This window comes from Rutidosis leptorrhynchoides, chromosome 2 (assembly GCF_046630445.1).
Source record: "Rutidosis leptorrhynchoides isolate AG116_Rl617_1_P2 chromosome 2, CSIRO_AGI_Rlap_v1, whole genome shotgun sequence".
Taxonomy (NCBI): domain Eukaryota; kingdom Viridiplantae; phylum Streptophyta; class Magnoliopsida; order Asterales; family Asteraceae; genus Rutidosis; species Rutidosis leptorrhynchoides.
Window position 1 is genome coordinate 369,881,885 of NC_092334.1, and position 9,935 is coordinate 369,891,819.

The following is a 9,935-nucleotide window of genomic DNA, read 5'->3' on the forward strand; positions in this document are numbered from 1 at the left end:
TGGATAATGTAACATCCCGCGTTTTTCCGTTAAATTTATTTTTAACACCGTCTTTTTTTTTAAATAATATCTTTCGCTATTTAAATTCCCAATTTCCGTTGACTAACGTTTATAATATTCTCGTTATTTAATTATAACATTACTCGTCTACTCGAGCGTTTTTAAAATATTTCGTTTGGTTAAATCCCGCACCCGCTTTGAAACTCGAGGGACCGGAGTTGCCAAATGGGCAAACTAGTTGACTAGGTCAACTAGTCAACCCATTTCACCACCATTCAATCACCTCCATCTCTCTCTCTTTCTCTCTAACAAGAACACACACACAAACACCCAATTCAATCATTCATCATCTAAATTCGGATCGGGAAGCAAACTTCAAAACAAATTACATATTCGTGATCCTCTCATCATCCTCTTCGATTTGGTACCAATTTCATCCATTTTGGGTAACATTTCTAAAACACTAAATTTCTCTAAATTCGTTTTATATACTTGAAATTGTGTTAGTTAGTGTCTATGGCTCGTGTGTAACATGAATATATGTTTTGTTTGCTCGATTTGTGGTTTGGAGTAACTAGTTTGAGTTTTTGAAATGGGTTTGCTTAATCCTTGATTTTGGATGAGTCAATGTTGTTAGATTGTTAAAGTGCATGTTTTAATTGTGTTACTAGTATCATTAGCCACATTTGGATGTGTAGGTTGATTAAGAAAACTTCAAAAACCCGATTAATGATTTTGTGATGTTTGATTAGGGTTTGATAGTTCTTGACATGAACTTTTGGATGCTTAAATGCCATGGAATGTTAATTGTTAGTGTTTAGTTGTAATGTATGTTTCATTACCTTCAAAACGGCATGTCGTATGTGTAAATTGGATTCCCGAATCATAAAATACGTTTTACGAACTTGAAACTTTGAAAATAAACCTTTCTTGATCAATTGACGAGTTTTCGGTTATTGTAAATGATGTTTTTGATTGATGATATATAGTTAGTTGTATTCCTCGTCAAAATACCTTTTCGACGATATATGATAGGCATTATAAGTGTTTGCGGGTCAAGAATTGGGTTGGAAAAGGTTTTGGTTCGTGCACACTTGGAAAAACTGACCAGAATTCTCTGGCCAGGTAGTGGCGCGGCGCGCCACATCCCCGCGCGGCGCGCAGAATTGCCTGGCCAGATTCTGCTCACTTTGTCACATTTCACGCGAAATGTTTGACTAGCTACCGACCTCCGATTCACATGAAACTTGTTCTAATATGCTTATATATGAATAAAAACCTCAGAAAAATAGTTCGGGACCGAACCCGAACGTGTTGACTTTTTCATTGACTTTGACCAAGTTTGACTTTTAGTCAAACTTAACCAAACTTTTATACAATCGTTCTAACATGCTTTTATACTTGATTCTTGCATGAAACTTGACAACGTGATTCACATGCTATACTATTCGAGTCGTCACGAGCCATAGGACTAATTGAACACATTTCACCCGACCTTGTGTCGTAACCGGTTAATTGATATAACTTACTTGTTTAGGTCAAGGCTAAGCAACTTTCATGCATACGTTACTTTGTGAAGTACTTTTATACTCGTGCACTCGAGGTGAGATCATAGTCCCACTTTTTCAACAACTTTTTATACTTTTAAATTGTGGGCTGAGAAACATATACTTTGTTACATTTTGTACTACTTGCTTTTATACTTTGAACACAAGTACAAGGAAAACAAACATTCCACAGCGAGTTAGAACAAAAATCCTCAATTCGATTATCATTAGTTACACTTGCAGGGTGTAAGCGAGAACTTATATTGTGTGGCCATACGGGTTTGACAAACCCTCATTACGGACGGTTCGCTACCGTCTACGGATGAAATATATTTTCGGGAAACAGTGTATGTTCTAACACTATTGTGATGGGGTTCTATGGAAGGAAACGTTAAGTCTTGATAATTGGGTGCTCGCGAACAATACTTTTGGAATGCAAACGATTTTGATAATCAACTATGGGAATACTAAATCTTGTGGTTCAAAAACAACGTTTATTACAAACACCTATGATTTCACCAACGTTTTTCGTTGACAGTTTTCTATATGTTTCTCAGGTTCATACTTGGCTATTTGATACATGCTTCCGCGTACACTCATACTTGCTTGGAGTCGAGCATACATGCATACACTCTGATTTCTTGCTTGGGGTCAAGCATACATACATACATACGCTAGGGATAGCACTTTTGGATTCAAACTTTTGTTTGCATACTTACGCTATTTATAGCAACTGTGTTTTTCAACTTATATTATGTCGCAGGTTATTTCATTTATACTTTATGACTTTTGTAAACTTAGACTTGTTGTCGAACGGTTTTGTAAACTAAACTTGCAAGTCTTGTACCTTTCAAATGAATGCGACATAATTTTGGTCAAACGAGTCTCATATAGGGACTACGACCACGCAACAGGACCTAAGTTAAAGGCGCCGTCAATAACGGTTTGGTCGGGTCGTTACAGTAGTGACCCGAACTTTTCCATGTTTATATATATTAAATGAAATTATTATTTACATGATTAAATGTTTCCAACATGTTAAGCAGTCAAACTTGTTAAGACTTGATTAATTGAAATAGGTTTCATATAGACAATTGACCACCCAAGTTGACCGGTGATTCACGAACGTTAAAACTTGTAAAAACTATACGATGACATATATATGGTTATAAATATAGTTAACATGATTTTATTATAAGTATGTATCGCATTAGGTATTTTAACAATGAGTTATATACATAAAAATGAGACTATTAATTTAAGAAACTCGAAAACGATATATATAACGATTATCATTATAACAACGTCTTAGTAGGTACATATGAATCATATTAAGATATTGATACACTTGGTTAATTATGTTAAATGATAAGTAAATATATTATTAAGTGTATTAACAATGAAATACATATGTAAAAAATAAGACTACTAACTTAATGATTTCGAAACGAGACATATATGTAACGATTATCGTTGTAACGACATTTAACGGTATATATATCATACTAAGATATATTATATATCATAATATCACGATAATATAACAATTTAACATCTCGTTTGTTATAATAAACAATGGGTTAACAACATTCAACAAGATCGTTAACCTAAAGGTTTCAAAACAACATTTACATGTAACGACTAACGATGACTTAACGACTCAGTTAAAATGTATATACATGTAGTGTTTTAATATGTATTCATACACTTTTGAAAGACTTCAAGACACTTATCAAAATACTTCTACTTAACAAAAATGATTACAATTACATCCTCGTTCAGTTTCATCAACAATTCTACTCGTATGCACCCGTATTCGTACTCGTACAATACACAGCTTTTAGATGTATGTACTATTGGTATATACACTCCAATGATCAGCTCTTAGCAGCCCATGTGAGTCACCTAACACATGTGGGAACCATCATTTGGTAACTAGCATGAAATATCTCATAAAATTACAAAAATATGAGTAATCATTCATGACTTATTTACATGAAAACAAAATTACATATCCTTTATATCTAATCCATATACCAACGACCAAAAACACCTACAAACACTTTCATTCTTCAATTTTCTTCATCTAGTTGATCTCTCTTAAGTTCTATCTTCAAGTTCTAAGTGTTCTTCATATATTCTACAAGTTCTAGTTACATAAAATCAAGAATACTTTCAAGTTTGCTAGCTCACTTCCAATCTTGTAAGGTGATCATCCAACCTCAAGAAATCTTTGTTTCTTACAGTATGTTATCATTCTAATACAAGGTAATAATCATATTCAAACTTTGGTTCAATTTCTATAACTATAACAATCTTATTTCAAGTGATGATCTTACTTGAACTTGTTTTCGTGTCATGATTCTGCTTCAAGAACTTCGAGCCATCCAAGGATCCGTTGAAGCTAGATCCATTTTTATATTTTCCAGTAGGTTTATCCAAGGAACTTAAGGTAGTAATGATGTTCATAACATCATTCGATTCATACATATAAAGCTATCTTATTCGAAGGTTTAAACTTTTAATCACTAGAACATAGTTTAGTTAATTCTAAACTTGTTCACAAACAAAAGTTAATCCTTTTAACTTGACTTTTAAAATCAACTAAACACATGTTCTATATCTATATGATATGCTAACTTAATGATTTAAAACTTGGAAACACGAAAAACACCGTAAAACCGGATTTACGCCGTCGTAGTAACACCGCGGGCTGTTTTGGGTTAGTTAATTAAAAACTATGATAAACTTTGATTTAAAAGTTGTTATTCTGGGAAAATGATTTTTATTATGAACATGAAACTATATCCAAAAATTATGGTTAAACTCAAAGTGGAAGTATGTTTTCTAAAATGGTCATCTAGACGTCGTTCTTTCGACTGAAATGACTACCTTTACAAAAATGACTTGTAACTTATTTTTTCGATTATAAACCTATAATTTTTCTGTTTAGATTCATAAAATAGAGTTCAATATGAAACCATAGCAATTTGATTCACTCAAAACGGATTTAAAATGAAGAAGTTATGGGTAAAACAAGATTGGATAATTTTTCTCATTTTAGCTACGTGAAAATTGGTAACAAATCTATTCCAACCATAACTTAATAAACTTGTATTGTATATTATGTAATCTTGAGATACCATAGACACGTATACAATGTTTCGACCTATCATGTCGACACATCTATATATATTTCGGAACAACCATAGACACTCTATATGTGAATGTTGGAGTTAGCTATACAGGGTTGAGGTTGATTCCAAAATATATATAGTTTGAGTTGTGATCAATACTGAGATACGTATACACTGGGTCGTGGATTGATTCAAGATAATATTTATCGATTTATTTCTGTACATCTAACTGTGGACAACTAGTTGTAGGTTACTAACGAGGACAGCTGACTTAATAAACTTAAAACATCAAAATATATTAAAAGTGTTGTAAATATATTTTGAACATACTTTGATATATATGTATATATTGTTATAGGTTCGTTAATCAACCAGTGGTCAAGTCTTACTTCCCGTCGAAGTAAAAATCTGTGAAAGTGAGTTATAGTCCCACTTTTAAAATCTAATATTTTTGGGATGAGAATACATGCAGGTTTTATAAATGATTTACAAAATAGACACAAGTACGTGAAACTATATTCTATGGTTGAATTATCGAAATCGAATATGCCCCTTTTTATTAAGTCTGGTAATCTAAGAATTAGGGAACAGACACCCTAATTGACGCGAATCCTAAAGATAGATCTATTGGGCCTAACAAACCCCATCCAAAGCACCAGATGCTTTAGTACTTCGAAATTTATATCATATCCGAAGGGTGTCCCGGAATGATGGGGATATTCTTATATATGCATCTTGTTAATGTCGGTTACCAGGTGTTCACCATATGAATAATTTTTATCTCTATGTATGGGATGTATATTGAAATATGAAATCTTGTGGTCTATTGTTACGATTTGATATATATAGGTTAAACCTATAACTCACCAATATTTTTGTTGACGTTTAAAGCATGTTTATTCTCAGGTGAATACTAAGAGCTTCCGCTGTTGCATACTAAAATAAGGACAAGATTTGGAGTCCATGTTTGTATGATATTGTGTAAAAACTGCATTCAAAAAACTGATTTCGATGTAACATATTTGTATTGTAAACCATTATGTAATGGTCGTGTGTAAACAGGATATTTTAGATTATCATTATTTGATAATCTACTTAAAGCTTTTTAAACCTTTATTTATGAAATAAAGGTTATGGTTTGTTTTAAAAATGAATGCAGTCTTTGAAAAACGTCTCATATAGAGGTCAAAACCTCGCAACGAAATCAATTAATATGGAACGTTTTTAATCAATAAGAACGGGACATTTCAGTTGGTATCCGAGCGTTGGTCTTAGAGAACCAGAAAATTTTGCATTAGTGTGTCTTATCGAGTTTGTTAGGATGCATTAGTGAGTCTGAACTTCGACCGTGTTTACTTGAAAAATGATTGCTTAACAAATTTTGTTGGAAACTATATATTTTTAACATGTGAATATTATGTGATAGATGTCTACCTCTAGAACAAGTCCCATTGACTCACCTAATAATAATGAAGAGTTAAATGTAAATTGGAATGATTCGTGGACTGATTCACAAGTTCCCGAAGAGGAACCGGAAGAAGAGTCGGAACCGGAAGAGGAGGAACCGGAGGAGGAAATAGAACCGGTGGGGGAAATAATAAAACGGTTAAGTAAAAGAAAATCCTCAACCAACTGACCAAGGTTAATTATGGTCAATGGTGTTTCCGCCAAGGAAGCAAAATATTGGGAGGATTACCAATTCTCCGATGAATCGGATTCCGACGAGAATTCCGATGATGTTATAGAAATTACCCCAACTGAATTTAAAAAGGCAAAAGAAAATAATAAGGGAAAGGGCATAAAAATAGAGAAATCTAATTCCAACCCCGATGAACTTTATATGTATCGTCAACCCCCGAAGCCCTTAAGTTGTAACAATGACCCTGGAACCTCTAAACCACCAGGTTTTTCTAAACCGTTGTGGAAAACGACAGCTCGTATTAGGGGAACATCCTATATCCCTAGAAACTTGGTAAAACGAACCAAAACCAAAGAAGAAGAAACGAGCGAGTCGGAATAAGATAGTTGTATTCATGTGGTGTAATATATGTAATATAGTGTGCTTATGCTTTATGATATATGTAAAAATTGCTTGTATTAATAAGTATTTTTTTTATGAATCTAACTCTTGTCTATTTTACAGTATAAAAACACAAAATGGATAGACAACCTAATATTTTAAGAGACCTACCCGGAGACATGATTGATGAAATCTTGTCTAGAGTCGGTCAGAATTCTTCGGCACAACTATTTACGGCGAAATCAGTTTGTAAGACATTCGAAGAACGTTCCAAGAATGTCTTGGTTTATAAGAGACTTTTGTTTGAAAGATGGGGGATATCTGTAACGACCCGTCAAAATCGCTATTGACGCGGCACATTAATCATTGATTCCACAGTGAGGTTTTGACCTCTATATGATACGTTTTGATAAAATATTGCATTCATTAAAATAAGTGACTTTCTAAACATAGAAAGTTATAAACATGTGGGCGAGTGCTTAGGTATAAGCAAAACCCCTAAATACATAAGTCTTTAATTTACAGGTTGACATCACAGTCCAATTATTTATTACACAACGCAGTTTTATTTTGAATGCAATAAACTTTGTACAAAGCATGAGAGACTCCATGCAGGCAACAAGCACATCACAGCGGAAGCATTCTAAGGACCTGAGAATAAAACATGCTAAAAAGTCAACACGAATGTTGGTGAGTTATAGGTTTAATTGCTCGAGTCATAAACATATATAAAGATAGACCACAAGATTTCATCAAAAGTTTATCAATAGATTCTACGTAACAGAGCACCCTGGTAACTAAACTTAACGCTATAGTGATAATTACCCCCATTCGTTTTAATACACGCAAACCAACGTGTCTTAAGCTCAAATAACATACGTCCGTTAAAAGGCTAGCGCTCTAGCTCGGACGGGGATGTCAAGCCCTATGGATCCATATACAATTATTCGCGCCCACCAGTCCATATCCTATGTACTGGCAGCTACTAGTTACCAAAGCTAAGGGATTTTCGGTTTAACTCAGTGTAGAATTTTGTATGTACTTGTGTCTTATTGCGTTTAAAATAAATTGCATGTATTCTCAGCCCAAAAATATTTAAAGTATTTAAAAAGGGAGACTATAACTCACAGTTCAATATTGAGACTCAATATTGCAGGCAAATTGCGTAGACGTAATGATGGTAGACAACTGTATGGTTGGCCTTGGATTCAAGAACAATACCCCGAACAATACCCAATATTTCCTTATTTTAAAACGGTTTGAAACCCGAATTAAAAATACCCTCGAATATACTTTATTATTATTAAACTTAAAATTAAAATTATAATTAAAATTATAAATATAAATTTTAAGTACAGAATAAGAATGAAAAAAAAACGTCGAGCAAAACTGACCTTTTATAGTACTTTTCGATTTACTGTAGCTCATGCGATCGCATGAGTTTTTAGTGTTTTTGCCATGCGATCGCATGGCCGCCTTTTCTGTTTTTGTTTGCTAGTTCGTCGACATCAAATAGTATTTTACTGTAGCAAATAGTGTTTTACTGTATTAAATAGTGTTTCACTGTAGCAAATAGTGTTTTACTGTAGCAAAGTCATTTTTACTGTAGTAATTAATGTTTTACTGTAGAAAAGTCATTTTTACTTGTACATCTTATAATATATATATATATATATATATATATATATATATATATATATATATATATACACATACATATATGTATATTTACATAATATTAAATCATAAAGAGAATTGGTTTAAATTAGTCGAAATTTTTCGGTTCATCACAGTACCTCCCCGTTAAAGAAAATTTCGTCCCGAAATTTTGAGTAGTACCTGTTTCATGAGCGATATCAGTGAACAAATGTGGATACTTTTGCTTCATTTGATCCTCACGTTCCCAAGTAAACTCGGGTCCTTGTCTAGCATTCCAACGAACTCTAACTATCGGTATTTTGCTTTGTTTTAATTGTTTGACCTCACGGTCCATGATTTCAACAGGTTCTTTGACAAAATGGAGTTTATCATTGATTCGTATTTCGTCAAGAGGAATTATGACATCCTCTTCAGCTAAACATTTCTTCAAATTTGACACGTGAAATGTGTCGTGAACACTACTAAGTTCTTGTGGTAGCCTTAATCGATAAGCAACTGCTCCAATTCTTTCGGTGATTTCAAAGGGTCCTACGTACCTAGGACTTAGCTTTCCTCGTTTACCGAATCGTACAACGCCTTTCCAGGGTGACACTTTCAACATGACTTTGTCGCCCACTTGAAATTCTAACGGTTTTCTTCTTACATCAGCATAACTCTTTTGGCGACTCATGGCCGTTTTCAATCGCTGTTGTATTTGAATGATCTTTTCGGTGGTTTCGTGAATAATTTCGGGTCCAGTAAGTTGTCTTTCTCCTACTTCACTCCAACAGATAGGAGATCTGCACTTTCTACCGTAAAGTGCTTCAAATGGCGCTGCGTTGATGCTCGTATGATAGCTGTTATTGTATGAAAATTCTGCCAATGGTAAGTGTCGATCCCAACTGGTTCCGAAGTCAATCATGCATGCCCGTAACATGTCTTCCAATGTTTGTATTGTTCTTTCACTTTGACCATCTGTCTGTGGGTGATAAGCGGTGCTCATATCTAATCGAGTTCCCAATGCTTTTTGTAATGACTGCCAGAAACGTGATGTGAATCGGGTGTCACGATCAGATATGATGGAGATAGGTACACCATGCCTGGAAACTACTTCCTTCAAATATAGGCGTGCTAATTTCTCCATACTGTCTGTCTCCTTTATTGGTAGAAAGTGAGCTGATTTAGTTAGACGATCAACTATCACCCAAATAGTATCATGACTACTTGTAGTCCTTGGCAATTTCGTAATGAAATCCATGGTTATTCTTTCCCATTTCCACTGCGGAATTTCTGGTTGTTGCAGTAATCCTGACGGTTTTTGGTGCTCAGCTTTGACCTTTGCACACGTCAAACATTTGCTTACATAAGTAGCAATTTCTGTCTTCATATTAGGCCACCAATAAAACTTCTTGAGATCGTGGTACATTTTCCCATTTCCTGGGTGAATTGAGTACCTCGTTTTGTGTGCTTCATCCAGTACTAGTTGCCTTAGATTACCATGTTTTGGTACCCATATCCTATCAGCAAAATACAGGGTTCCATCGGCTTTTTCTTCAAGCTGTTTTTCTAACCCTCTGCTCATTTCGCCTTTTT